Consider the following 8,574-nt stretch of genomic DNA (forward strand, 5'->3'; position numbering starts at 1 on the left):
TCAAATGTTTGATTAAACGGATGAAAAAGAGAAGTTTTTTCCCTATAATTATCACTTCTTAAAATCTGTAGCAACTTCAAGTCTGTCAGCATGCTGAGCATGCTCAGAATGTGACAATATATTTTTGTTCAATATTTAATTTCTTTCAGTTGCAATTGTTAAATGAAAAAATATATATTCTTATAATTTAGCAAACGAATTTATAAAAAAAAAATACATATATCTGTATTAGTTTTAGTAAATTAATTTGACACCTGTATTGAAAATACCATATTGTATTCATACAGAATCAGTATGGTATCATTGTTTGTCTGTTCACTGATTGTTGAAGCTAAGAGCTACTTTGATCTGTTTAGATCTAAAGTATCCAAAGTTGAGTTCTAATGTTTCTTCACCCCTGTGTGTGTGATATGTGATTTCCTACATGCTGGCAGAGCAGAGCAGCAGTTTGTGCTCACAGATGGTGACGGTGTGGAGAGACGGTGGTATTTCCTCAGAAGAACCAGCAGTCACAAAGGACACCAGTCCATCTCACCACCTTGACTTGCTGACTGATGTTCGTCTACACTGCACAGAGGAAATCAACTGACCGAGGTTTGTCCAGTGACGTGTTATGAAATGTATATTTGTTTTATGCTTACAGATATGTTTTTCTTGACAGAGGCTCTGCAGAGGTTAGACAAAGCAGAGAAAACATGTGCTTTACATTTTACTGTGATTTATTGAGATATTTGTTGCCTGATGTTCAGCAGGAATGGAGAAATAGAATCAAAGGGAGATGTTTTTCCTGTTTTTGTAATGATGTAAGTAAATTTTCAATATTATTTATTTGCTTGGTTATATTAGGAGCGTTTCTGAGTGAGGGGGAGAGGAGTCATCATCCAGGTAAAGTGACGTGGATCAGTGGATACACTTGTCTCCCCTTTAAAGGAGACGATCCAAGTCATCCTTAAATGTTAGCGCTTTCAAATACACAAACATTTTTAAAGGACAAAAATGAACATCCAACTTTGACTGTAATACAAAATAAATCTTTGCATGTGTGTTTTCAAACTCTCAGATGGGCAGTATATCAGTCTTGGACTGTCTAACCTGCCGGAGCAGCACTGAATGACCACCGCACGAGCATGTTCCTGCAACATTCAGCATCTGATCCTTCATCTGTGTGCTTCTGCTTTTGGTAAGTAGAGTTACCCAACTCCAGTAACTCTAAACACATGCCATCCATTTCTAACGGCCTGGTTACTTCCTGTCAGTTACTTTAGAAACCATGTGGTCACCTGACCTAACACTGTTTCTTCTTCTTCTCCTTAATGTTGAAGTGTCAAATGTCAAACAGCTGGAGAGGAAACTACACCAGTGTACTGGGATGTTTCAGCAACACGTGCCAGATGCTGTTCCTTCATGGTGACATCACCAGAGACAGTCCCGCCCACCTCAGGACCCATTGATTATGATGATCTGATCCATCAAACCCCCAGCAGGTGAACTTTATTCATGACATAACACCGCAACAATGTAAAAAATTAAACAGCAACAGTCTAAATGTAAAGTGCATTCTAAAGTCCTCTTCAATAAATTGTATGCAAAGAGTCATTCAGGTCACTACAGAACCCAGAGTCTTCATCATTAAATCTCTGGTTGCTTCATTTTTTCTATCCTATATCAGATATTTTAAAGGTTAGCTTAGGTAAAGTTCCATTCTCATGGTGAGGCAAAGTGCTTTATGTGTGTGTGTGCCCGTGTCATGAACGGCTATAAAAGGCCTATAATTAAAGAACAAAGCGGGGTTTGAGTTCGAGTTGCGGCAGACTGTCACTACTTGTAAATGGAACGCAGCCTTCCTACGGCGGACAGCTAATAACAGGAATCGGACGCGGTCCAGCCAAGTCCACAGCAACCACCATAGCAACCGCCTAGCATGACCTTAAAAACATATTCTGTCTTCATAACTATCAAAATCGTGAAATGATTTGCAAAGTGTGAAAGTGTTACAGCTGCAGAGAGCTATGGCGGTATCTATGGAAGCTGTTTACATAGCTAATAATATACGATGTAACCATGGAGACAGTCAGTCACTTGAGCTAGCGGTGCATGTTTACTACAGTGAATAAGGTGATTGAGTGCACAGCGTCCACACTCTGCAGGGGGTAAAGACATTACTTCAATATTGTTTTATATTGATATATATTAGCCTTCTGTTGACCATCACCTCAGGTTCACCATTACAGTTTCAGATTACAGATGCACACTGTCTAAACACATTCAAAAACTCATGTCTCAGAAATAAGCACAGCTGTTCATGTTTGTCATTAGAGTTTTATTTGTAAGAAAATTATGAACTTCATATTGTGCATTAAATAAAAGAACATTTCACAACTCTGAGTCAACAGAAACAGGTAACAGAAATGTCTCTAATGTGTACAGTGTAGTGTAAGCATTAAAAGATCATAAAGGAAAAACTAACATTTATGTGAAACTAATTGTAATAAAAAATGAGCAGGTGCTTTATAGATTTAAAAGAAAGAATCTGAAAACAACACTTTTTTGGTCTAAGTGATCAAAGTAGAAAACAGAACTGATGTTCAAGAACAAACCGTAGCTGCACTAATATTACACATCTCGATCGTTGTACTGAACAGACATGTTGCTTTTAAAACCACATGCAGTGTGTGACCATGACTGTTCACTGAGACCATGAACGCCACTTCGCTGAAGCATTCTTCTTCTTCTTCTTGCCATTAAATTGGAAGCAGAAGCAGCACGAGCTGATTTGATCTACTGAAAGGAAAAAGCAGAACATCTGAGTTGAAACCAGTCAGCTGAAATCATTAAGACAGGAACAAATTCAATGCAGTGTCTCAAGTGGCTTAGCCTGTTACAACTGTTGATACAAGCTAAATACAGTTAACACACAGTGTCAGGGAGCTCCAGTGTGGGAACTAGTGGCTTTAGGTTTGTAGTCATTTAACTTTCATCCATTCATTCGTTTAATTCAGGAGGAAGAAATGCCAGGTTGGTGCAGGCTGGTTACATGCATTTGGTCCCATGCTGTCTTTAATTAAATGACTTGGTTCATTTTATGGCTGGGCTGTATGTGGGGTTATATCATGTTATTTGGGCAGGAGTACCTGTCCCCTGTTAGACTTAGAAAGTTTCTCCATAAGTAGAGTTTCTAACTCTTCTAGCACATCTGTGGCTGACAGCTTTTTGGTGGCTCTTTTTACCCCACACTGGTTGTGAGTGTGTAAATAGCCCCACTAGTTATTTTGGGTTGCAGTTAACTAGGGAGGAAGGGGTGGGTATGCCATGATTAGGTGAATAACAATTATATGTGATACATAAATTTCACAATGCATGCATATATCTCTATCAATTAAACCTGGCCTGAGGGCTGCCATTTTTTACATTCAGTTATTTCTCTTAGAAATGTTGGAACTAAATAATGAATGTGTTACAGTTAAAGTGAAACACTGGTCAGTGTAAATGGCTCATTGGGACACAGAAACCTTTAAATTAAACCTGATATCTAGTGTCAAACAATATCAAAGCTGTAAAAGATGTTTACATTCAGAATTTATAAAACTATGATTGTAAATAAATTCAAACAAGTGAGCTTTTCTCTTTGTGCTGAATATCAACACTGTGGTTTCTTAGACTGTAAGCTGTACTTTAGTGCAACCAGTTGCAGAAGCTGCCACTCCAAATGTCTTTTGATAACAAGAAAAAAATACCTTTTCAGTACACGGCCTGAAGTTCTTCTCCGACATCTTCTGCAATCGGCTTTGTCTGCTGGTTTGAAGACAATAAACCACAAAAAAGATGATTTAGTCACTTTGTCTGCGTCATGCAGCTCGAATGTGTCGTGTAACGATGTTGAATAGCCGTCGTTATCCCTCTGCTTTGAGCCTTTTATCAAAAGTTACAGCTAACTTCATGAAGTTGTACAAAAAGGCTTCATTTCGCCGAGACAGTGCGTTTCTGACTATTACATGCATTTGAATGGAGTTCTTGCACGAAACAAAGTATAAGTTTTCATTATGTGAATAACTTGTATTTTACACTGACCCTGGGTCAGTATCAACTTCATGAAGACAGCTGTAACTTTTGATAGAGGACTCACACACACACATATTTATGGCTTTGCCTTATAGAATTCAGCATCTCCGTGCTGAGGAAATAGGTTTTGCAGCTGTTTGAGCTAAGATTTTCAAGTTATTCACAAATTGAAAACCTATACTTTGTGTCGGGCGAGAACTCCATTCAAATGCATGTAATAGCGAGAAACGCACTAACGTGGTGAAATAAAGCGTTTTTCCATAAACTTCATAAAGACAGCTGTAAATTTTGAGAGAAGACTCACACACACATTGGGGGGATATTGAAGTCTATAAGATAAAGCCATGAATATGTTTGTCTGAGTCTTCTATCAAAAGTTACAGCAAGCTCTATGAAGTTGATGAGAAACGCGTTTCTCACTGTTACATGCATTTGAATTTAGTTCTTGCCCGACACAAAGTATAGGTTTTAATTTGTGAATAACTTGAAAATCTTAGCTCAAACAGCTGCAAAACCTATTTCCTGAGCACTGAGATGCTGAATTCTATAAGGCAAAGCCATAAATATGTGTGTGTGATTCTTCTATCAACAGTTACAGCTGTCTTCTTGAAGTTGATACTGACCCAGGGTCAGTGTAAAATACAATCCTAGCTGTGTGAACAAAGCTTGGCTCCTTTAATCCTGCATGACAAACCTCAGGATGCAGGTTATTATTACTCTTTCCTGCTGGCACACCTGAGAGTCAGCTAGAAACTTACAGTGACGTGGACATCATGCAAAGACTGCCAGACTCTGTAATACTGTGAATGATCAGTGACTCAAGTTAACACTAAACTTTAAACAGTACCTCTGTGTCTCTGTGTGCTGAACATTTAGGATTGAGTCTGCATTGACTTTATTTATTGAGACTTTAATGTGCTAAAAGCAGGTTGAAGACAGCTCAGAAACATTTGAAGATTAAAATTTAGCATTATGGCTGCTGGTGGTTTGTAAAGCCTATACTCAGCTGTAGTTTTTGTTACTAATTTATGTTTGTTGTTGTTTAACACAGATTTCAGAAGAGCAAATATGCTTAATAGTTTAACTAGATTTCATTTGTCAGTGTGGGACTGCTGAGTCACCTGAAGAACTCATTTCATTCATTCTCCACATGATGTTCATATACAGAAATGTTTCACAGGAACTGGTTCCTCCCAAACTGTGAACTAGTGTGTTTCCATAGATTATCTCTGTATGAATGTACTTTTAAATGAAGGCAAGTGTTTGTCCTTTTTTGTTCCTCAGTTACAGTACGTGATATCTTGATATCAGGCGGTCAACACTGGGGGAAGACAAGAAGCAGACGTACTTCCAAGAGGGAGCTGCAGTGAGGACACAGCCAGGTCACTGAGGTCAGAGGTCAGAATCTGAAACAGCTCAGGTTTATATTTTAGGGGTTATAAAAAATCAAAATGTATTTATGAAGAAACCTTTAAATAATAGTCATAATTATGATTATTATAAGAAATATCAAACATTTAAGTGGATTTTCTGTTACACATGTTGTATTAGCCCTGCAATAAACTGGCAGCCTGTCTTTGTCCTGTATCAGCTGGGATAGGCTTCATCCTCCCGCAACCCTGAATTGGATACATTGTATTCCAATTATGTAATCTGATCATTTACAAACTCAAGGTATCTAATCAAAATGTAAGTAATAATTATAAAATGGGAAAGCAGAAATAAGTGTGACATAAATGTAAATGTGTTAGCTGACATAGAGGACAGCTACATGTAGTCTGAAAAACCTTTGTTGTCAAGTTTGCAGGTATATCAGCACGAGACATTCTTACATAGAAGAGTCTGTTAAAGTCTCTAACTCAGCGAAGCATTATTGGTCCCGTCTGTTTGGATAAATATAGTAAGTTGATGTTTGTCCATTTATTGACACATTTTCTTAAGTGCTTATCCAGTTCAGGATCACAGTGGAGCTGCAGCTGGATATGTTCATTAAATAAACCTTACAAAAGTTAACAATAAACCTGCATCCATGTACGTTGTTGTCCACAGGATAAGAAAATCAAACTGGAACACTGTGGAACATGTTAATAAATGTTTGTGTGTTTATGCCTGTGTCTTTCACAGGAGGCGCTGGAAGGTTTCCCTAATAGTTCCTGGTGAATCAAAGCAGAACCATAAAGGTTGCTGGATTGCATGATGGCCTTACCCCTGAGCAGTCATCCTGTTAAAGGAGGAACCAGTTAGAAGCTGTTTTCAAAGTAGCTGAGCAGATTTCATCTCAAGTAAGCGATTAACTGTTTGTTCATCTGTTCTGCCACTTAAAGAGCATTTAAGGACGTCTTTTGAGTGTCCAGCTGAATTAATTCTACTGGCTCTCATGGTCATTTGTTATTATAGACATATTTTTCATGTTCATCCAGCTATTTAGTAAATTCTATCTATTTAGTAATATCCGTCAGCTATAAAATGTAATATAAATATAAAAAATATCTAAATATCTCCTGCACTTTATATTTTAATGATGTAAGTCTGTTATCGTGTTACATTAGCATTCCTCACATATCAATGAGATGCTGTACAGTACAATCCTACTGACGCAGCAGAGGGATAACGACGGCTATTCAACATCGTTACACGACACATTCGAGCTGCATGACACAGACAAAGTGACTAAATCATCTTTTTTATGGTTTATTGTCTTCAAACCAGCAGACAAAGCCGATTGCAGAAGATTTCGGAGAAGAACTTCAGGCCGTGTACTGAAAAGGTATTTTTTTCTTGTTATCAAAAGACATTTGGAGTGGCAGCTTCTGCAACTGGTTGCACTAAAGTACAGCTTACAGTCTAAGAAACCACAGTGTTGATATTCAGCACAAAGAGAAAAGCTCACTTGTTTGAATTTATTTACAATCATAGTTTTATAAATTCTGAATGTAAACATCTTTTACAGCTTTGATATTGTTTGACACTAGATATCAGGTTTAATTTAAAGGTTTCTGTGTCCCAATGAGCCATTTACACTGACCAGTGTTTCACTTTAACTGTAACACATTCATTATTTAGTTCCAACATTTCTAAGAGAAATAACTGAATGTAAAAAATGGCAGCCCTCAGGCCAGGTTTAATTGATAGAGATATATGCATGCATTGTGAAATTTATGTATCACATATAATTGTTATTCACCTAATCATGGCATACCCACCCCTTCCTCCCTAGTTAACTGCAACCCAAAATAACTAGTGGGGCTATTTACACACTCACAACCAGTGTGGGGTAAAAAGAGCCACCAAAAAGCTGTCAGCCACAGATGTGCTAGAAGAGTTAGAAACTCTACTTATGGAGAAACTTTCTAAGTCTAACAGGGGACAGGTACTCCTGCCCAAATAACATGATATAACCCCACATACGGCCCAGCCATAAAATGAACCAAGTCATTTAATTAAAGACAGCATGGGACCAAATGCATGTAACCAGCCTGCACCAACCTGGCATTTCTTCCTCCTGAATTAAATGAATGAATGGATGAAAGTTAAATGACTACAAACCTAAAGCCACTAGTTCCCACACTGGAGCTCCCTGACACTGTGTGTTAACCGTATTTAGCTTGTATCAACAGTTGTAACAGGCTAAGCCACTTGAGACACTGCATTGAATTTGTTCCTGTCTTAATGATTTCAGCTGACTGGTTTCAACTCAGATGTTCTGCTTTTTCCTTTCAGTAGATCAAATCAGCTCGTGCTGCTTCTGCTTCCAATTTAATGGCAAGAAGAAGAAGAAGAATGCTTCAGCGAAGTGGCGTTCATGGTCTCAGTGAACAGTCATGGTCACACACTGCATGTGGTTTTAAAAGCAACATGTCTGTTCAGTACAACGATCGAGATGTGTAATATTAGTGCAGCTACGGTTTGTTCTTGAACATCAGTTCTGTTTTCTACTTTGATCACTTAGACCAAAAAAGTGTTGTTTTCAGATTCTTTCTTTTAAATCTATAAAGCACCTGCTCATTTTTTATTACAATTAGTTTCACATAAATGTTAGTTTTTCCTTTATGATCTTTTAATGCTTACACTACACTGTACACATTAGAGACATTTCTGTTACCTGTTTCTGTTGACTCAGAGTTGTGAAATGTTCTTTTATTTAATGCACAATATGAAGTTCATAATTTTCTTACAAATAAAACTCTAATGACAAACATGAACAGCTGTGCTTATTTCTGAGACATGAGTTTTTGAATGTGTTTAGACAGTGTGCATCTGTAATCTGAAACTGTAATGGTGAACCTGAGGTGATGGTCAACAGAAGGCTAATATATATCAATATAAAACAATATTGAAGTAATGTCTTTACCCCCTGCAGAGTGTGGACGCTGTGCACTCAATCACCTTATTCACTGTAGTAAACATGCACCGCTAGCTCAAGTGACTGACTGTCTCCATGGTTACATCGTATATTATTAGCTATGTAAACAGCTTCCATAGATACCGCCATAGCTCTCTGCAGCTGTAACACTT

The 8,574-nt window shown here is 37.8% G+C and overlaps 1 long non-coding RNA gene across 4 annotated transcripts; it reads left to right on the plus strand.

The window, feature by feature from the left end:
• Window positions 1–495: 495 nt before the first annotated feature.
• Window positions 496–8,274, plus strand: LOC112434574 (uncharacterized). 4 transcript variants are annotated; one of them, XR_013094961.1, is made up of 8 exons: window positions 496–594; window positions 847–885; window positions 1,061–1,180; window positions 1,323–1,484; window positions 5,344–5,457; window positions 6,184–6,341; window positions 6,769–6,826; window positions 7,780–8,274. It is a non-coding gene; the product is annotated as an uncharacterized LOC112434574 (long non-coding RNA). The 4 variants fall into 4 exon arrangements; XR_013094964.1 differs by having other exon boundaries at window positions 5,344–5,450; XR_003024147.2 differs by having other exon boundaries at window positions 508–594; window positions 847–955.
• The last annotated feature ends 300 nt before the right edge of the window (window positions 8,275–8,574 follow it).

The sequence above is a fragment of the Maylandia zebra genome, linkage group LG20, assembly GCF_041146795.1.
Source record: "Maylandia zebra isolate NMK-2024a linkage group LG20, Mzebra_GT3a, whole genome shotgun sequence".
Taxonomy (NCBI): domain Eukaryota; kingdom Metazoa; phylum Chordata; class Actinopteri; order Cichliformes; family Cichlidae; genus Maylandia; species Maylandia zebra.